Raw genomic sequence first — 22,235 nt, 5'->3', positions numbered from 1 at the left:
TGGGGCATACCTATTCCTCCCCCATATCTGGACAAAATGTAGCCGTCAGTGTCTCATGACATAGAGTCAGTTCTCTGCTGTGAAAATGAGAAAATGTTCCTTAATTTCACTGACCTCAGTTCCCTTCATGGTAAGATGGGCTTACTAATATTTATTGTGTATGGTTACTATGAAGGGTATCTGAGATAAGGCATGAGCAGGGTGTGGCACAAGAAAGCTCTCAGAAATGGTGAATGTCATTATGGACAGTACCTGCTAGGTTAATTCCCCACGACCTTTTCCTTTATGGCAATTTTGAAGTCACGGTACTTCTTTTACAGGTGGAATATCTATCTCTCAAATCCCTGGAGCAGCCAAGTTCATTTTATTCATTTGGTCCACTTTATCATAGGAATTGGATTCTCCAGATGCTGAAACAAATCCTGTAAGCCAGTAGTTAATACTACAAGAGTATATTTCTTGCTCATATATTGGTCCAACATAGGTATTCCTAGTCACCAGGATGATTGTTCATGGGACGGTTCCTGGCCCAGGTTCTTTTCATCTTCAGGCTCTTTTCTCTCATCTAGGGCCTTGGACTCTCCTGTATCCACTCAGAGGATGGGGAGAGAACATGAAGCAGAAGTAGATGTTTTTCTGGAACTCTCTTCCTTTTTCTATGATCCAACGCATATTGGCAATTTGTTCTCTGGTTCCTCTGCTTTTTCTAAATCCAACTTGTACATCTGGAAGTTCTCAATTCACATACTGCTGAAGCCTCGCTTGGAGGATTTTGGGCATCACCTTGCTAGCATGTAAAATAAGTGCAATTGTACAGTAGTTTGAACATTCTTTGGCATTGTCCTTCTTTGGGATTGGAATGAAGCTGACATTTTCCTGTCCTGTGACCACTGCTGAGTTTTCCAAATTTGCTGACATTTTGAATGCAGCACTATAACAGCATCATCATTTAGGACTTTAAATAGCGCAGCTGGAATTCCTCTGTCCATGGAATTCTTTAGACAAGAAAACTAGAGTGGTTAGCCACTCCTTTCTCCAGGAGATCTTCCTGACCCAGGGATTGAACCCAGGTCTCCTGCATTGCAGGTGGATTCTTTATCATCTGAGCTACCAGAGGAGCCTGATAAATATCTAGCAGCTGTTTATTGAGGGCCTACTGTGTTCTATGTACTTTATTTTACATGTTGATCTTGTTTTAGCCTCACAAAATCCTGCCAGGTAGGCATCAGTTTGCACCATTTTATGTTGAGAAAATTAAGGCCTAGATGTGTAAGGTGACTTTCCCAAGAGCACACAGCTGGCATGTGGCTGAACTGGGGCTTGAGATTGACTTTTGTTTTTGACCCTAGGGTTCTAGTTCTTTCCACTGGTGTTCAAAAAGAAGCCCTTATCTAAGATTCCTTTAAACACAGGGCAGATTTCATCTTGGACACCCTAGCCCCATCTGCCTTCCCCTGAAGAGGGGAAGTCCCTGGAGCAAGTGGGGATTTCTAGCAATCAGGGAAAGATGGAATAGTTGGGGGTTTTTTTTGGACCAGGCTCTGCTTCTGGGTTCAGTTTCTCTCCTAATCTAACCTCTGTTACATGCCAAGCAGTGACTAAGCCATTGACTCATTTCTATTATGGCCTGAGGAGTCAGGCTCCAATGAAACCTGCAGTGCCTGGAAGTCAGCCACCTGCTCACATCTGGGCCCAATGTTCTGGTCCAACTTTGGGCGTTTGAGGTGGAGCTACCGGGAGTATCATTTGGAGTGATTTTCCATGCCTTGCACAATCAACATTCATTGATACCCTTTGCAGGTCATTGTATTGGCAGGTTTTTGTGTTTTTTTTTTTTTTTAATCTTATTTCAAATCTCTGTTTAGTCTTTAAACAGTTTATGTCTCCTTCATTGGCAGTTGGATTCTTTACCACTACTGCCACCTTGGAATCCCCAACAGTTTACTTTAGGTAACAGAAATTCTTACAGTTTTTTTTTTTTTAATTTAGTTAGCCTTATACTACTAATTCTAACAATAACACTAATACCACAAAGTCAATGTTTATTAAGTACTTATTATGTACCAGGCTCTTAAGCTAGTCATTATTCTGTTTCATCTGTACAACTCTGAGAAGAGTTCTAATATTATCCCCATTTTGAAGAAGAGGAGACTGAGTCTCAGAAAGTTTAAATAATATATTTAAGGTCATGGGATTAGAGTTGGGTTACAGACCTGAACAGACTGGCTCCAGATCCCATTCTTGACTGAAAGGTCTAAACTGAGGAACATTCGGGATTTTGATAATGTGTCCTTTTATTGTCTGCTTCTTGAAAAAAAGAATCATGAGGAAGCTGAGGGTCAGAGAGCCTCAGAGATGAACTTGACTTGAACTCTAAGAATAGTCATTAGATGTATTGGTTATATATTGCTGTGTAACAAGTTACCCCAAAACTTTGCAACTTAAAACAACAGACATTTATTGTCTCTTAGTTTCGATGTGTCAGGAATTGGGGGTCAGCTAGTCAGTGGTTCTGGCTCAGGGTCTCCTCTGTGCCTGGGGGTGCACTCAGCTGAAGGCTTAAGTAGAGAGGCTCTCTTCCCTGCTCAGTCCTGTGTTTGTTGGCAGCTTCAGTTCTCAGCTGGCTATTGAATGGGAATCTCACTCCTTTGCCGTGTGGACCTCTCTACAGGTTGCCTGAGTGTCCTCATAGTACAGCATCCAGACTCTTCAGAGTGAGTAACCCAAGAGAAAGAGGAACCTGTGACAAAAGTCAGGTATCTTCTATAATCTAATCTTGGAAGTGATCAGGTTACCATCATTTACCATCAATCACTCTGTCATTCTGTCATTGTGTGGGCCACACAAACCAACACTGAAACATTATCAGAGGGGACTGTTCAGTTCAGTTCAATCGCTCAGTTGTGTCCGACTCTTTGCGACCCCATGAATTGCAGCATGCCAGGCCTCTCTGTCCATCACCAACTCCCGGAGTCTACCCAAACCCATGTCCATCGAGTTGGTGATGCCATCCAACCATCTCATCCTCTGTCGTCCTCTTCTCCTCCTGACCCCAATCCTACCCAGCATTAGGGTCTTTTCCAATGAGTCAACTTCTCGCATGAGGTGGCCAAAGGATTGGAGTTTCAGCTTCAGCATCAGTCCTTCCAATGAACACCCAGGATTGATCTCCTTTAGGATGGATTGATTGGATCTCCTTGCAGTCCAAGGGACTCTCAAGAGTCTTCTCCAACACCACAGTTCAAAAGCATCAATTCCTTGGCGCTCAGCTTTCTTCACCAGCCAACTCTCACATCCATACATGACCACTGGAAAAACCATAGCCTTGACTAGACGGACTTTTGTTGGCAAAGTAATGTCTCTGCTTTTAAATATGCTATCTAGGTTGGCCATAACCTTCCTTCCAAGGAGTAAGCGTCTTTTAATTTCATGGCTGCAATCACCATCTGCAGTGATCTTGGAGCCCAAAAAAATAAAGTCTGACACTGTTTCCACTGTTTCCCCTTCTATTTCCCATGAAGTGATGGGACCAGATGCCATGATCTTAGTTTTCTGAACGTTGAGCTTTAAGTCAACTTTTCCCTCTCCTCTTTCACCTTCATCAAGAGGCTCTTTAGTTCTTCTTCACTTTCTGCCATAAGGGTGCTGTCATCTGCATATCTGAGGTTATTGATATTTCTCCTGGCAATCTTGATTCCAGCTTGTGTTTCTTCCTGCCCAGCGTTTCTCATGATGTACTCTGCATATAAGTTAAATAAGCAGGGTGACAATATACAGCCTTGACGTACTCCTTTTCCTATTTGGAACCAGTCTGTTGTTCCATGTCCAGTTCTAACTGTTGCTTCCTGACCTGCATACAGGTTTCTCAAGAGACAGGTCAGATGGTCTGGTATTCCCATCTCTTTCAGAATGTTCCACAGTTTATTGTGATCCACACAGTCAAAGGCTTTGGCATAGTCAATAAAGCAGAAATCGATGTTTTTCTGGTACTCTCTTGCTTTTTTGATGATCCATTGGATGTTGGCAATTTGATCTCTGGTTCCTCTGCCTTTTCTAAAACCAGCTTGAACATCTGGAAGTTCACGGTTCACATATTGCCGAAGCCTGGCTTGGAGAATTTTGAGCATTACTTTACTAGCATGTGAGATGAGTGCAATTGTGCGGTAGTTTGAGCATTCTTTGGCATTGCCTTTCTTTGGGATTGGAACGAAAACTGACCTTTTCCAGTCCTGTGGCCACTGCTGAGTTTTCCAAATTTGCTGGCATATCGAGTGCAGCACTTTCACAGCATCATCTTTCAGGATTTGAAATAGCTCAACTGGAATTCCATCACCTCCACTAGCTTTGTTCATAGTGATGCTTTCTAAGGCCCACTTGACTTCACATTCCAGGATGTCTGGCTCTAGGTGAGTGATCACACCATCATGATTATCTGGGTCGTGAAGATCTTTTTTGTACAGTTCTTCGGTATATTCTTGCCATCTCTTCTTAATGTCTTCTGCTTCTGTTAGGTCCATACCATTTCTGTCCTTTATTGAGCTTATCTTTGCATGAAATGTTCCTTTGGTATCTCTAATTTTCTTGAAGAGATCTCTAGTCTTTCCCAATCTGTTGTTTTCCTCTATTCCTTTGCACTGATCACTGAGGGGACTGTAGAGGGTGTGAATATCTGGAAGTGAGAATCATTGAATGCCATCTTAGAAGTTAGCTATCGCCCCAGGGATTGGGCTCCTATCATGTACCAGATACTTTGTGCCAGATACTTTACCAGATGTACTTTTCTTGGAGGTCAGAAGAAAATGTTTTAGGTTCTGAGTCCCTCACTCTGGGTGAGTCATGGCTCATTCTGTCTCTCTGTTTTTCTCCTTGAGCCCTACCTGGGGAGCATAGTGAAGAGACTATGATCACAGGCATTGGTGTTCACCTGTATGCAAATCCTGGTTCTATCCTCATTAGTTCTGTGACCCTCTAAGTATTAGGTATTAATCTAGGTATTTAACCCTATAAGTGTCAATTTCCCCTTCCTTAAAACAGAGATAATTAGAATAGCTCCCAGGGGTGTTGTGAGGATTAAATGGGGTAATTATAGAAAAGATAATGTCCAAAAAGAATGTGCTTGTTCTTAACATAGGTGTCCACAATAAGTTTGAGCTGTTACATTTTAAATGAGAGTGTTGAACTCAGATCTCTCTGGCCATAATCTGAGCCTCATGGTCACCCAGAATTGTTCCATTACTAAAATCATAAATGTGAACACCTCACACTCAGGTCGCACCCTCTTGTCCTTCCATTTTTACTCAGTTACTCGTACTAAAGCTGGCTGTTGCCTCTTCAATATTTTTATGCTTATCAAATTTCATTTGTCTTCACTTCCTCCCTTGTCAAGTCTAGGAAGCATAGTCCATCATTTGAGCTACTTTCTTAAAGATTCATTAATTTGACTGTGTTGGGTCTTAGTTGTGGCACGAGGGATCTTCGTTGTGACCTGTGGGCTTCTCTCTAGTCATGGTATGCAGGCTTAGTTGCCCCACAGCATGTGAGAGCTTAGTTCCCTGACCAGGGATCAAACCTGCATCCTCTGCATTAGAAGGCATATTCTTAACCACTGGACCACCCGGGAAGTCCCTGAGCTGCTTTCTTAGCAATATCTTCAACTTCTTGCTTCATTCTCTCTTTCGTACCATTGGTGAATTCCCCATCTTTCTGACTACCTGTAGTTACATCTGTTCTGGTGAGCTGTCTTGGATTAAATCCTATAAAGTTTTTTGTTGGCACCACTATAATTCAAGAGATCCATTTTCAGCATAGCTTAGAATTCCTTTTCTGTTACTATAGTCAACACTCTTATTTCCAACTTTTAAAACTTGCCTTAAACCTCCCCATTTTCCCACTTCTTTTTCCTTTTGTCCTTTCTTTCACCAAATACTTATTGAGCATCTAGTATGTGGCAGATATATTTACAGAGAATTCCATGGGCAGAGGAGCCTCTAGGGCTACAGTTCATGGGGTTGCAAAGAAGTGGACACAACTGAAGTGACTTAGCACACGTGGAGAATCAGCAGTGACCAAAACAAGAGGGATATGGCTCCTGCATTCTGAAAATTTCACAGAGAAAATACAAGCCATCAGATGGGCACTACATATCTTTACTTCCTGTTTTAACAGGAAGTTGTGGTTATAGCCACCTTTAGATTTATATGGTTATAGACACCATCCTCTTCATCTTCTTCCTTCTCTTCTTCTTCATCCTCAATATCATCATCACAATCTCTTATCAATGCCAACTATGTGCCAGAGACTGTTTCAAATAATTTACATTCATTAACCCATTTAATACATTACATATATTAACTCACAGCAGGTACTCATATCATCTCCTTTTTACACACGAGGAAATAAAGCCCAGAGAGAGGTTAAGTAACTTGCACGAGACACACTGCATTTAGTATGAAAAAACCACCACAAAATTATAAAGTAATTAGCCTCCAATTAAAAGAAATTAATTAATTAAAAAAAAAGAAAACTCATCTTTTACTCTTACAATGGAAGACATGTTATATCCCCAGTTGAAGATTAATCTATTCATACTTGTGGATCAAGGGTTGCCAGATTTAGCAAATAAAAATATAGAATGTCCATTTAAATTTGAATTTCAAATGTCCCATGTAAAATTTGGGGCATACTTATATTAAAAATTATGTATTGCTTATCTGAAACTCAAAGTTACCTGGGCTATATTTTATCTGGAAAACCTATCTGGACCCCAGGACCTCTCCTCAAGGGATTTCACTACATCAGTTACTTACCACTCCCATCCCCCTGTGAGTGTCTTGGTTGCTTTGCAACTCTGTATAGGGTAGGTGATAGTACTCTGGGAGTGATGTGACGGAACATGAACAAACATTTTGAGGCTACCCTTTGGGACAGTGTGCCTGAGGAGGGAAGAGTTTAGAGGCAAAGAGATCAGGTATGGTAATGATTTGGGTACCTGACAATCCTATTATACAGAATCAAGGTTTGTCTACCCCAGGACCCCAGGAGCTGGAGGAGAGAGGAACCTGAAGTCTTCCTTATCAACTAGGTGTAAACAGGGGCTTCCATCTCCTCTTTAGTGCTCCTGGGAAGAAAGCAGTAACTTCAATGAGAAATGAGGTCAGCAGGGTGGAGGGAAACTCTCCCTGACTCTTTATTGAATCCAATCATTTACATCTCATTGAATCCAATCAGATTAGCCACTTATGACATGAAAATGGCAAAAGAGGGATTGTGTCAAGCAGTGCTAATTCAATAGGAAAGAGGGGCTGACTGAGAGCACTGTGTCATAAGACTCTGATACCCACTTTCAAGAGGTAGAAGTCTGATGGCCTCCCATGCCCACATGGGTCATGATGACCTTCCTCAGACAGTTTTGCTGGATGCCAGGCATTGGTAAAGGGGAGGAAAATGGAAGTCCTGAGCCCTGCAGAGATACAGGCTGGGGAGATACAAAAGAGAAATGGTGAGATGGTACCTTCAGGGAGAAACGATTTCAAGATAGAGTGCTGGCTGGGACTTGGAGTCAGACTCCAGAGCTCACCAACTCTGTGACTTTGGGCAAGTTACTTGACTTTTCAGATGCTTAGTTTCCTTATTTGTTAAATAGAGGTTGGTAATATTTGCAAGGCAATATTTCCCACATTTAACCCTTTTCTTTACATTGAAGAGAAACAGGGAGGCCTGGCGTGCTGCAATTCATGGGGTCGCAAAGAGTCGGACACGACTGAGCGACTGAACTGAACTGAACTCAGTTTGGCTGTCTTTAACACCTCTTTAATACTTGCAAGAACCCTCTGATACTTTCTTGGGAGCTAGAGTGTTAAGGTATGGTTGAAAGTTGGAATCATCTAGGCTTGCATTCAAATCTCCCTGCCATCCTTAATAGCTGTGTGATCTTGAATAAAGAGGCTTAATCATTTTGTGCATCAATTTCCTCAAATGTAAAACAGGAATAACCATATCCACCTAATAAGTTTGTTATTGAACATAAACGATTTCATGAATGTAAAATGCTTAGTACAGAGCCTGGCTCATATGAAACTGTACATACTAGTGATCCCCCTCCTCCTTCTCCTTTTCCTCTTCCCTCCTCTTCCTTCTTCTCTTCTTCATTTCATTCTTTTCTCTGCCACTTCCTCTCCCAGAACTTAATGCCCTCTGTACTCTACCCATTATGATAATTTGTCCACCCCAACTATACCATGTTTTCTCTTGCCTCAGGGCCTTTGCACATGTTTTCTCTTTGATTGGAATATTCTTCTTCCAGGCTCTTTCCTGGACAACTCTTACTTAGCTGATATGTTTATTTTTCCAAGAAGCCTGCATTGACTTATATTCTCCCTTCCCATGGTTCTTTCCTATTGTAATATTTTAGAATTTGTTTCTTTTCTCTCCTGGGAAGCCTAAAAGTCTCACGAGGGCAGGATTTAAGACCCCACCTGTCTTGTATTCTCTTGTACTCCCAGTACTAGCACAGAATCTGACACCTACTAATGGTTGCCTGAGAGCTTGCTGGGGACCTGATGTGGTCCTATGTACTTCACATGTATCAACTTGTTTAACTCTCACAACTTTCTGAGATGATTTTTCCTTATTTTTAATGGCTTTATTGAACTATGTTTGACATACGATAAAGTACACCTATTTACAGTGTACACTTTGATAAATTTTGACATGCATACACCTATGAGAACAAAACCACAATCAAGATAATGAATATTGCCATCAACCCCGAACTTCTCTTGTTCCCCTTTATAACCCTTCCATTCCAGCCCTGTTGGGAACGCCCCCTCACTAGACAAATGTTGTATGCTCTCTGCCACTATAGATAGGTCTGCATTTTCAAAAATTTTATGTAAGTGAAATCATATAATATGAATTCTTTTTTGGTCTGGCTAATTTAAAGACTGTAATTATTTTGAGATTCATTCATTTTATTGCATGTATCAATGTCCATTCCTCTTCATTACTGAGTAGTATTCCACTGTGGCACTTCCCTGGTGGATCAGTAGTAAAGAATTGCCTGCCAATATAGGAGACACAGGCCCAATCCCTGGGTTGGGACGATCCCCCGGGGAAGGAAATGGCAACCCACTATAGCATTCTTGCCTGGGAAATCCCATGGACAGAGGAGCCTGGCAGGCTATGGAGTCCGTGGAGTCACAAAGAGTCGGATATGACTTTGCGACTAAACAAAAACACAAGTATTCCATTGTACAGGTGCATCACGACGTATTGATCTATTTACCTGTTGATGGGCAGCTGGTTGTCTCTGGTTTTGAGCTATTGAAAGAAACATGGTATAGACAAGTTTTATTTTATCCTATTTTTTACAGACGAGGAAACTGAGGAAGAGGGTACGTCAATCGCTTAAGGCCACAGAGCTAATAAATGGCAAAGCCACATGCAGACAAAAGTACTGTCAGTCCAGAGCCCAAGCACTTCCTCCCACCTCTGTATTAAGGAGAATTCCAAACATAAACAAAATAGGAAGAGTAGAATAGAATAACATACAACCATGGCTTCATCAGTTAACTCCAGAAATTAAGTCACAGCCATATCATTTCATCTTTCCTCTATTCTATATCGTTTTGCTGGAAAGTTTTAAAGTGAATCCCAGACATAACATTATTTCACATTAGTTTGTTAGTTTGTATCTGTAACTTATGCAAACATAAGAAAACTCTATTGTGGAAATTTCAAACCCAGGCAAAAGTAGAGACCATAATATAATAACTTCCCTCATATACATCACAGGCTTTGACAGTTATCAAATATTGGTTGGTCTTGTTGCATTACACCTTTATCTATATTTTGCTTTCTCTCTCCTGTCAATTATTTTGAAGCAAGTTTTGGATATTTTATCATTTCATCTGTAAATATTTCAGCATGTGTCTATAAAACTTAAGGTCTCTTTAAAAATAACCATAATACAATTATCACACCTAAACATTTTACTATCATTTTGTTTATATCATCAAACATCCAGTTGATACTCACATATCTCTGATCCTCTCATACTATTTTATTGTTTTTCTTCTCTCTACCTCTCTTTCTGCTTCCTTCTCTCCCTCTCTCTTTGCCTTTTCTCTTTTTACAGTCTGTCTGAGTCAGTGTAGCAGCAAGGACCATATGTCGCAGTTGATCTGTTTTAACCAACGGCGTCTCTCTCTCTCTCTTTCTCTTTTTCTCCTTTGCAATTTATTTGTTAGAGAAACCAGGCCATCAAAGCTGTGTTTTTGCTTACCAGGATCACTCTCACTAAGTTAACAATAATCCTCAGTATCATCTATACCCACCTGCATTCACATTCCCCATTGTCTTGAACAAGTCTTTGAGATTTTTCAAATCAAGGTCCATTTGCATCTCCCACTGCATTTGGTGGGGATGGTTCTGAGATCTCTTCTGCCCCAAGAACTCCTCTTCTGTTTGTCAGGCTGTTGCTGTGTCCTGCAGAGTGATCCCTGGGCTGTAACCCCATTTGACCCAGTGGAAATTGTTGAATGAATGAATGAATGAACAACGGACTGAGTATCTAGGAAGAAGGAGCTGAGAGAGCAAGGGATCCTAATACTCCTTGAATGTTGTCTAAAGTAGTTTCTTCTGTTATAGACTAGATCAATGATTTCCATATGTGTTCACGTTGAGTACACACATGCCTGTGCATACGTGTGCCTTCGAGTGTGTGCACACCGATAACAATAAAATGGAATCTCACACAGAAGTCTGCACAAATAAACATAAAATCTGAGTGTTTAAGAGCCCACTGTCTGGGTTAGAGGCCTGGACTTGCTGCTTACAAGCTGGGTGACCTTGGACTCAGCTTGCTACCTAACCTCTCTGAGCTTTGGTTCCCTTTTCTTTGAAAAGGAATTTATGAGAGCACCCGCCCCTGGGAGCTCTTGTAAGGATGTAATGCCTCAGCCTGTGCAAAGTGCTTAGAACTATGTTTGGCACAGTGTGAGTCCTCAGTAAACTGGCCCTGATCATGATGATAATTGATGCTATTAAAAGGGAGGGGGAGCTGACAGGGCCCATGGACCCCCTTCCAGAGCTCTGTGGAGCACAGTTGGACAACCTCTGCCCTTAATGACACCTGAGGCTTCTTCCTCTGCTCTCACTTTATTTGGGGCTCTTTATAGCTGGAGAAGGAAATGGCAACCCACTCCAGTACTCTTGCCTGGAAAATCCTATGGACAGAGGAGCCTGGTAGGCTACAGTCCGTGGGGTCGCAAAGAGTCGGACACGACTGAGCTACTTTACTTACTTTACTTTACTATAGCTGCCAGAGCCCTTTCTCTTCCATCCTGCGGTCTGTGTCTAGGTAAATAGGTAGGTAGGACACTAAAGGGTCACTTCCCTAGGCGTGTCCTAATTAAGCCAGAAAATGCCGTAACTGGCTCCCACCTCCCATCCCCAACACTGCTCATATTGCTCCCAGAGACCGTCTTGTAAGCATGAATCAACCACGTGCTAATGTTATGTTTTGAAACCTAAAACCTGAAACCAATCTCCTGCAACTTGGCTGGCAAACCAATTACATCTGCTTTAGAGCAATTAAGAAATTGCCGCCCAAGAAAGGAAAACTTGTGGTTGGAACAGGCTTCTGTGTTCCATTAAACATTCACGGCCCACTGATGGGGTGTGACAACAGACCAGGAGGGAAGCTTGATGGTGAGTCTGGGGACAGAGCCATCAATACCCCCAGGCCTTCTTATAAGTAGTGACAGGGCTGTAACCAACCTTTATTGAGGTCCTGATTTATGCCCGGCACTGTGCTAAGCTGAAGTTGGCTTTCCATTATTTGCTTTCCACAGCTCCTTTATGAGTTAGAGTAGAATTGTTCCCATTTTACAGATAATGAGGCTTAGATAGGTAGTCCTTTTTAAGATTTCCATAGGGACAGTGTTGCGATTTCAACTCAGTTCTGTTTAGAGTTTTCAACCACACCACTAAGCTTCCTCTTAGCCAGGAAGTATGTCAGATGATAGATAGTCTTATGCATCAAGCTTAGAATTTTTGGTCAGCTGTGGTTAGAAGACATTATTTTTCTTTCTGTGATAGGACATGCCTGTGTCTGTCAAAATGCTTTAGTCTCAAAGATAAATTCAGTATACTGTGAAACAGCATTGCAAATCTATAGGGGGAGAAATCTATTCCAGTTTGATGGTTAACGGGTTAACGTCTAAAGATGTTTTCCTAGAGACAAGTGTTTAAGGTGTGTGTTTGTGTATCAGCAGATTTGAGATAGATGTTTTTGTTTTAAATTCCTCTTTCTCAGTACCCAACTACTTGTTAATTTGCTGTATTAAATCCATAGGTCTAACCCCTCTCATCCTAGCTCTGCTTTTCTTTCTATTCCACAGTTTTCTCCTAATTTCAGCATACTCTGAGAAACTGTATGATAAAGACACACAGACATACATCCATGTACGCGCCTAGCCTGTAGCACCTGTGTGCATTTACAAACCTTTGACCAATGGACTGACAGTATTTAAGCAGTATTTTGGAATTTTTGCCTGGGACAGTGAGCCAGAAAATTTTATTTTTATCTGAAGTTGGCTCTCAGGAAAATAACACCTTTGTGCGCCTGGGGCAGGGGCTGGGCAGGCAGTGAGAGATCTTATTAGTGATCTGAAAATACAGCAGGCATCTTTTAGGGAGGAGAGGCACTATTTTGACCTGCAAAGATCCTTTGGGGTTTATAAGTTATAAACAAATTGACTTCAAGCTGGCCTTGTTAAAAAGAAAAAAAGAAAATATATAATGAGAAAGAACAGCTTCTCTTCAGGCTGGCGGCCTGGCCAGCTTCGAGGTGACTTGAGCTGCACTGTCTCACTTGGAAGTTTCAAAGCTCAGAGGATGTGCTCAGGCCACGCCTGGGAGCTGCCTGGATACCTCTCTCTCTTATATGCCGCATCAGTTTTGTTGCTTCTACTTTTACGAGGAAGGAAGATAAATACATCCATCTCCTCTGCCACCATCCAGGTTCAAACCACAGCAGCTACTACTAGATTATTGCAGCAGCCTACTAACTGTTTCCTGGCTTCCTTGCTGGGTGTCTTTTTGCTGCAACATAGCCAGAATGTTGCTGTGAAGACATATTCAGATCACGTCACTCTTCTACCGCCTTCAGCCTCACCAGAGTAAAGGCTGAAAGTCTTCACCTTGGCCATCAGTGCCTTACAGGACTGGCTCAGGGCTCTCCCGCCTCCACTGCTCTGCCTCTCCTCCACTCACCTTCCTGACAATGGCCTTCTCACTGGGCCTTGAGCATCCTGTAGTCAGGCTCCTACCTTAGTTTCTTTGCTTGTGCTGTTCCTTCTGCCTGGAATGTTGTTCTTCAGGGAGTTACATGCTACCTCACTTCCTTTTGTACTTTATTCAAATGACTCTTATATAGATCTCCTCCTGCCCAATCTAAAATTTTAACTCCTTGCCTTCAACAGTTTGAAGAAATGATGCTTTAGAATTATGGTTCTGGAGAAGACTTTTGAGAGTCCCGTGGACAGCAAGGAGATCAAACCAGTCAGTCCTAATGGAAATCAACCCTGAATATACACTGGAAAGACTGATGCTGAAGCTGAAGCTTGAATACTTTGGCCACCTGATGCAAAGAGCCGACTCATTGGAAAAGACCCTGATGCTGGGAAAGATAGAGAGTAAGACGAGAAGGGGGTGACAGAGGATAAGATGGTTGTGTAGCATCGCCAACCCAATGGACACAAGTTTGAGCAAATTCCAGGAGATAGTGAAGGACAGGGAAGCCTGGCATGCCATAGTCCATGGGATAACAAAAAGTCAGACACGACCTAGCAACTGAACAACAACAACAACTTCAACATTTTACATTCATCATCCCTTTTAATTTTTTTCCCCAAAGAACTTTACTTGTCTTTCTTGTTTGCTGCCTGTCTCACTTCCTCATTCTGCCTCCAGAATTTTATTTGATTGTTCTGTTAACTACTTCACTCCATGCCTAAAACTCAGTTCTCAGTTCAGTCGCTCAGTCGTGTCCGACTCTTTGCCTAAAACGTTTCTTATATTCTTGCCTGAAACAGTTGTTAGCAAATAGTTCTCACATGATCAAATGAGTTTCTTGGCCAATTTGGGTTTCTATAACATAATACTATTAACAGGGTAGCTTATAAACATCAGAGATTTATTTCTTACATTTCCGAAGGCTAGGAAGTCCAAGATCTAGGTGCTGGCAGTTTCAGTGTCTGGTGAGGTCCCTCTTCTTTGTTCATAGATTGCTTTCTTGCTGTGCCTCACATGGAAGAGGGGATAAAAGAGTCCTCCGGAGTCTCTTTTATAAGGCACTAATCCCATTCATGAGAAGTCTGCCCTCAAGACCTAATCACCTCCCAAAGGGCTCACCACCTAACAATATCACATTGGGGATTAGGTTTCAATGTATACGTTGGGTAAAAACCCACATTATCTACACTAACGGATGCAAGTTTTATTATGGGCTTTGTTTGTTTGTTATGATAACTAGACTCTTACATGAGACCACAGTAGACAGTTTGGCTCTTGAATTCTATTTTGTGGTTGGTGCATGAGCGCTGACTTTAAAATCAGGTGGCTCGCTAAGAGATAACTGCAGATGGGAGATACTTAGATGAAACTAGAGAGATAGTCACCTTCATGAGACTCTATGGCTATAGGACAGGGGAAGACTCAAATGCCCGCAGATGCTGGTGAGGCAAGGTGGTGTCCAATTGAAGAGCATAGGCTCCTGCTTTAAACCTTCTGCATTCAAATCTTGGCTTCACCTCTAACTAGTGGTGTGTTGAAATTAATGTCTCCAAATCTTAGTTTCTCCATCAGAACAATGAAGACAATGACAGTAGTGCCCACCACAAGAGGCTTCAAAGATTCAGAGAAATGAGGCTTATATGATGGGTAGCAGACTGACAGGCCTGCAATGATGATTCTGTAAGTGTGTGCTGTGATTGTTAGCTGAAGAAAGAGGGATAACTAACTGGTGTTACTAAGACAAGAGGCGAGGTAGGCTTATAGAGGGCTTAGTGTGTGATCCTTAGAGCTTCGCATACTGAACTGCAGAAAGGGCTAAAAAGATCTTAATGAGCCAGATGACCACAATGGTGTGATCACTCATCTAGAGCCAGACATACTGGAATCTGAAGTTAAGTTGGCCTTAGGCAGCATCACTATGAACAAAGCTAGTGGATGTGATGGAATTCCAGCTTAGCTATTTCAAGTCCTAAAAGCTAATGCTGTTTAAGTTCTGCATTCAATTTGTCAGCAAATTTGGGAAACTCAGCAGTGGCCACAGGACTGGAAAAAGTCAGTTTTTATTCCAATCCCAAAGAAAGGCAATGCCAAAGAATGCTCAAACTACCTCACAATTGCACTCATCTCACATGCTAGTAAAGTAATGCTCAAAATTCTCCAAGCAAGGCTTCAACAGTACATGAACAAAGAGCTTCCAGATGTTCAAGCTGGATTTAGAAAAGGCAGAGGAACCAGAGATCAAATTGCCAACATCTGTTTGATCATAGAAAAAGAGAGAGTTCCAGAAAAACATCTACTTCTGCTTCATTGATTACGCCAAAGCCTTTGACTGTGTGGTTCACAATGAACTGTGGAAAATTCTTCAAGAGATGGAAATACCAGACCACCTTACCTGCCCCCTGAGAAATCTGTATGCAGGTCAAGAAGCAATAGTTAGAACTGGACATGGAACAACAGACTGGTTCCAAATTGGGAAAAGAGTACGTCAAGGCTGTATATTGTCACTCTTATGCAGAGTACTTCATGGGAAATGCAGGGCTGGATGAATCACAAGTTGAAATCAAGATTGCTGGGAGAAATATCAATAACCTCAAATATGCAGATGACACCACTCTTACGACAGAAAGGAAAGAGGAACCAAAAGTGAAAGAGGAGAGTGGAAAAGTTGGCTTAAAACTCAGCATTCAGAAAATGAAGATCACGGCATCAAGTCCCATCACTTCATGGCAAATAGATGGGAAAACAATGGAAACAGTGACAGGCTTTATTTTTGGGGCTCCAAAATCACTGCAGATGGTGACTGCAGCCATGAAATTAAAAGACATTTGTTCCTTGGAAGAAAAGCTATTAACGACATAGATAGCATATTAAAAAAGCAGAGACATTACTTTGCCAACAAAGGTCCATCTAATCAAAGCTATGGTTTTTCCAGTAGTCATGTATGGATGTGAGAGTTGCACCATAAAGAAAGCTGAGTGCTGAAGAATTGATGCTTTTGAACTGTGGTGTTGGAGGAGACTCTTGAGAGTCCCTTGGTATGCAGGGAAATCAAACCAATCAATCCTAAAGGAAAATCAGTCCTGGATATTCATTAGAAGGACTGGTGCTGAAGCTGAAGCTCCAATACTTCGGCCACCTGATGTGAAGAACTGACTCATTGGAAAAGACCCTGATGCTGGGAAAGATTGAAGGCAAGAGGAGAAGGGAATGACAGAAGATGAGATGGTTGAATGGCATCACCAACTCGATAGACATGAGTTTGAGTAAACTCTGGGACTTGATGATGGACAGGGAGGCCTGGCACGCTGCAGTCCATGGGGTCGCAAAGAGTCGGACATGACTGAGTGACTGAACTGAACTGATGATTCCAGAACACAGAGCCTCCAAAGTCTGAATCATTATCCAGTTCTCAACTCTGGTTCTAGGCAGGGGGTGCGTTTTTGGGGTGCTGGGTCAGGCAGGTCTCCCTTTCTTGAGACTTATTTTCTCTCTTCAGCTTGGAGGCCCTATGGACAGGTGTGTATTGCCTGATCCTGCCCTTAGGCTAAAGCTGAATATACTTGACCCTGATTGGAGCAATCAGATGAAAGCTTCTGGAAATTTAGAATCAATTTCTACTGCTCTTGAGCTGGGAGGATGTGTGAACTCAGGGGCTGTCAGACAACCATATTGGGCTTTGTATAACGAGAAAGGCTAGAGGAGCAGAGAGAAGGGGGGCAAGTGGCATTTGGGGGCTGTCTATTGTCTCACCATCTTCCCCATGTCTGGGAAGCCCCCCTTTCTGTCAGCTTTGCGGGAGCAAAGAAACCCATTACAGAAGTCCTCAAAGCCAAATCATTGGCTCCTTGACTTCCTGGTTGCTGGTGCAGGGGCAAGTGGTGCTCGGCCAGATGGGATCAGCAGCTCCAGTATGGGCTGGAGTCTGGAGCCAGGGTTGTCAGGAAGAGGTGACACGCTAGAAGGAACTAAGGCTCCTTTGAGAAATGACTGATTCTTGGTCAGGGGCAGGAAATGTACACAATGAATGTGCAATTTTTTTTTTCTTATCAGAAACAAAGGAGCTGCCCAGGACTGGAGTCTGCCAAAGGACTCGGGAGCCAACTTGAAGGGGCTCCCACTGGCCAGAGTTGGAACAATTGAGCATCAAAAGGAATATAACTTCAAGGGACTGAAAACGTTTCTATTTTGTTTTATCTCATGAATTCAAGATTGTGTCAACAACAACAAAGCTCACGGATTTCCTTTGGAGGATGCTGGTTTCCAAATGAATTATTTTGAAAACTGATAAATAAAGGAAACAAGTCAAGCATTCTGCTTTCCCTTTAGAAACTGTCAAGGTAACCCTACAATTGAAAGGCAAGTTTATCTTTTTAAGTATTCCAGCTAATAAATGAAGAAGGAATGATAGAAGTTCACTGTTGCTAATACCTAATGAAATAACGGAGGAAGGGATTTGCCTATTCCTGCTAGTATCCAACAAAAGAGGCAAGCGGTCATCAGGGCTTTCTAACAGAAGTGTGCTCCATGACCTTGAGGCAGGGAATGATAGAGCCTGCATCGAATCAAGCCTCTGGATCTAACAACTGATTTTCAGGATGTACAGGAAACAGAGGAACATGGTAAGTTAAACTATGGGGAAATAATCAGTAAAATTCAGACTGAGGGAAATTCTATAGGAACTGATGTCTTAAACAAACATGTTGAAAAGGGAAAAAAAGAAAGGAGAAATAAAAACCTATAGTTGAAAGAGGCTTGTGAGACTCTTTTATTATATATTATAATATTATTAATATATTATATATTAATCAACTGCAAGATATCATCCTTATTTCAACCCACCATTTAACAAATAAATATTGTAAAAATATTAATGAGACTATCAGACAACTTTGAAATCTGACTTGATACTTAATGATATTGAGGAATTATTTAAACACTTTAAAGTGTGATAATAGTTTTGTGGATATATGTATACATTTCTCAATCAAGGGCACTTTTGCTCTCTAGGAGACATTTGTCAATGTCTAGGGGGTGATAGAGGATTAGATGATTGGATGGCATAATTGACTCAATGGATATGAGTTTGAGTAAATTTTGGGTGATAGTGAAGGACAGGGAAGCCTCGTGTGCTACAGTCCACGGAGTCACAAAGAGTCGGACACGACTAAGCAACTAAACAACAAGAGAAATATTTAGGGGTGAGGAGGGTACTGACCCTTGGTGTGTAGAGACCAGAGATGCTGCTAAACATCCTATTACACACAGGACAGTGACAACAAAGAATGATCTGGTTGAGAATGTTGATAATGCTGATGTTGTGAAACCTTCTTCTAGAGATACACGTTGACATAGTTACACCTTGATCCTATAGTTTTATAAGATCAAGGTGCTTGCTTCAAGATATCATTGGGAGAAGAGGGTAGAAAGAAGTATATAGGGTGCAGATGAAACGAGATGGGCCACAAGTTGAGAATTACTTAAGTTGGTAAAGAGAGTTCATTATACTTGTCTCTCTACTTGGGAGTATGTCTGTATCTATCTATCATTTATCTATGCACATGTATATACCACATATATAATATGTATAGATATATATGTGTGTGTGTGTGTGTGTGCATGTATATATTTTCATAACAAAAGCTAACACATATGATCCAGGCGTAGTGGAGACTGTGCTCTGGCAGCAGTGCCCCAGCAGCACACAATATCCAGGCCAGTGGGGGAGGGATGCCAGCTGAGAATTTGCTTTTTCTCCAAAGCCTCAGCAGTGAGGATGTATATCCTTACCCTGCATGGGCTGTAGCATGATTTTGGCTGGGTCTGGCTGTCTAGCCCTTCCTTGTTTTTGCTTTTCTTTTTTCTTGTTCTTTGGGCTTCCTGGAGATTCTGAGTCTTCTGATATCCTTTCAATATATTCTCTTTCTGTTTAGATTAACCAGAGTCAGTTACTGTGCAGCAAAATTTTCTGACTGATACAAGAAAAGAATGAAGCTGATGTACAGAGAGAAGCTGAGATGACAGGATGACAGACTATGGGTGCAAAGAGACAGAGAGCAGGAGAGAGAGAAACATGCGAGTGCGCGTGCGCGCGTGCACGCGTGCACACACACACACACACACACACACACACACACACAATGTATAGTATTTCTTGTTCTTAATTCCTACCCCCCTTCTTGAGACCAAAGTTTAATTCCTGTCCTTGGATTCCATGAGACACTCCTATATTTGGGGGGAGGAGGGGAATAAACTGTTCTTTCCATTTAAGCAAATATAAGTGGGCTTCTCTTACCTACAACCCAAAGAATCTGTGTCAGTTTGCTGATTACATGCTCACCAACCAAACCTTCTTTTTGCTATGTCTGATTCTGCTCACCCCAGTGCATCTGTTTCACAATATTTGTTTAATGAATAAATGATTACAATTTGGCTCCAGACAAGGAATGAATGTTCTGTTAATGCCAGCAGATGCATTCTCGTCCTCTTGATAATTCTAATAATCATTATAAATGAAGGCATCTACTATATGTTCATTTTAGTATATATGTCTGTCTCATGTGAGTTTTGCCAGCACATTTCAGTCACCCTGAACGTCAGTGACTCTAGGGTGCTGAGTCCTTGTGCCTTGCCAAGAATGAATGACCAAGATAAGGTCATCCCACATGGCTCCTTGAGAGACACCTCTATATCCTCTCCCAGTGGTAGTCTTATATTGATAGACACAGTCCATTCAAGCTCAGTTGATTAATATTGCATGTAGGAAGCCTGCATGGGCAGGGTAGCCTAGGTTTACAGAGAACAAACTTTGAATCAAACAGATTAACTCTGTCACTTGCTACTGTGTTATCTCAGCCAGCTTGTTTAACCTCTCTGTGCCTCAGTTTCCTCATCTCTAAAATGGACTATTTTAAAGATAAAATTTTAAAAATGTAGCGTTTCTTTTCTCCAGGGGATCTTCCCTACCCAGGGCATTGCAGGCAGATTCTTTACCATCTGAGCCACCAGGGAAGCCACCCCCCGCGCCCCCCCTCACATATACAAACAGAAGATGGTACATAAGGAGCACTCCATAAACAATACCTTTATTATTATCATTTTTATTATCATAAGGAAGTTCTACTGGAATAGAGACCATCAACCAGGAAGTATAAGTATAGGATGGTAAAGCTTGGACCACTTCAAGGTCCCATGGTTCCCATTATGCCACTTACTCAGTGACCTCAGATTTGATTCAGTTTGGACCACCACACTAATTATGCAGCCCTGGCAATGCCAAGGGCCTTGTCTGGAGGGGATGGTTGTGTGTGTGGGCTGTGGGATCCTGCCCACCTGGACTCCACCACCTGCTGCCTGTGTGAATTTAGGCACAGCATCTAACTGCTCTGAGGAGCAGTATATTTGCTTGTGATGGGAAGGCAATACTGCTCATGCCATGGAGTTGTTGGTGAGAATTAGATGCAATAATACACGTAAAATGCCTGGCACATGATGAGAGGTGTGTCAATGAATGTTTCACTTAATTCCCATCTCTCACAATTGGTGACTAATCATTTCTACCAAAGAGGTCTTTTGTCTGGTACCCATTGTTTCCTGTTCTGAGGAGGGGAGCTCAAAAGTTCCTTCAAGGTCACCCAGTCTGAAGGAATGAGGAGCAGACTTCTTGATCTGTTATCACAAAGCACTTCACATAATTTATCAAGAGTCGATGAGTGAAAAACATCCACAGGTCTTCAGACTTTCCCGCTTTGTCTCATACAGTGTTTTTAAAATTGGGCAACTGCTAAAAATTCTACATTTCACTTGAGCTAAATTATGGATGGTCCTTTCAGACAGAGAAAAAGGCTCTATTTCCCTACAGTTCCCATCACTCCTGTTAAGCACTCACCCACGTCTGTCTCACTTACTTCTTAGACCTGGCTAGTCGCTACAGCCGTCTGAGATCATGTCTGTGGAAGCTTTAAAACATGGTCTCAAATTCTTTAATGCTCCTCCCTTCAAGAGATAAGATCCATGTCCCCCCTTGTACCTGGATGGGCAGGTGACTACTTCAACAAATAGAGTATGGCAGAAGTGACCCTGTGTGACTTTACATCAATAAAAGGCAGCTCTTCTGCCTTGTCACCTTGGGGCACTTGCTTTGGGGGAAGCCAACTGCCATGTAAGAAATCTGACTACCCTTGAGACTGCCATGCTGGAGAAGTCATGGTAGGTATGCCTGGGGACAGCCCTGGCTGAAATCTTAGCTGAGGCCAGAATCAGCTGTCAGCCATGTGTGTGAGTCATCTTGGAACTGGATCTCCAGCCCTAGTTGAGCCTTCAGATGATTGCAGCCCAGCTAACATCTGATGGTAACTGCTTGTGACACCAGAATTCCTGTCTGGAAAAGTCATGAGAAAAACAAAGTGGGGCTTTCCTGGTGGCTCAGATGATAGAGAATCTGTCTGCAATGCAGGAAACCCAGGTTTGGTCCCTGGGTTGAGAATATTCCCTGGAGAAGGGAATGGCTACCCACTCTAGCATTCTTGCCTGGGAAATCCCATGGACAGCGGAGCCTGGTGGGCCACAGTCCACGGGGTCATGACAGTCAGATACAACTGAGCAACTAATACATGCACAATTTAAACTTAGGGTCATTAAGCTTGGAGTGGTTTATTTCACAGCAAGCACATCTATAATCAATATCCTGGTTTAGTCTACTTTGATAGTCATTGAGTTTGCAGAGGGTACATAAGAAGAAGATGTGATTCTTCCTTTTCTGATGGCTAGAGTGAGAATAGAAATCAGAGTTCAATATGGGTTCATTTATTTATCCATCCAGAAAATATTTATTGAGTATGTTCTATGTGCCATGCATTTGATAAGCGCTGGAATTTTGGCAATGAGACAAAGTAGACCTAGACTTTTGCCCCCAGGAGTTTACATTCCCCATGAGGAAAGGT

The 22,235-nt window shown here is 42.0% G+C and overlaps 1 protein-coding gene across 10 annotated transcripts in view; it reads left to right on the top strand.

Annotated features, from left to right (window-relative positions):
• The window catches only part of LOC145530907 (uncharacterized), a 39,125-nt gene extending 19,394 nt beyond the window's left edge, over window positions 1-19,731 (top strand). For 8 of the 10 annotated variants that reach the window (XR_014072101.1, XR_014072097.1, XR_014072096.1 and 5 more), the window contains 3 exons: window positions 13,485-13,697; window positions 17,347-17,915; window positions 19,227-19,731. The gene's annotated coding sequence lies outside the window, so the exon portion shown is untranslated. Of the gene's footprint in view, window positions 1-320; window positions 425-2,671; window positions 2,757-13,484; window positions 13,698-17,346; window positions 17,916-19,226 lie in introns of all 10 variants that reach the window. The other 2 variants (XR_014072093.1, XR_014072095.1) reach the window with 2 other exon arrangements.
• The last annotated feature ends 2,504 nt before the right edge of the window (window positions 19,732-22,235 follow it).

This window comes from Giraffa tippelskirchi, chromosome 13 (assembly GCF_054371585.1).
Source record: "Giraffa tippelskirchi isolate mGirTip1 chromosome 13, T2T-mGirTip1v1.2.pri, whole genome shotgun sequence".
Classification (NCBI taxonomy): Eukaryota; Metazoa; Chordata; class Mammalia; order Artiodactyla; family Giraffidae; genus Giraffa; species Giraffa tippelskirchi.
This window is presented reverse-complemented; position numbering and strand designations above follow the sequence as displayed.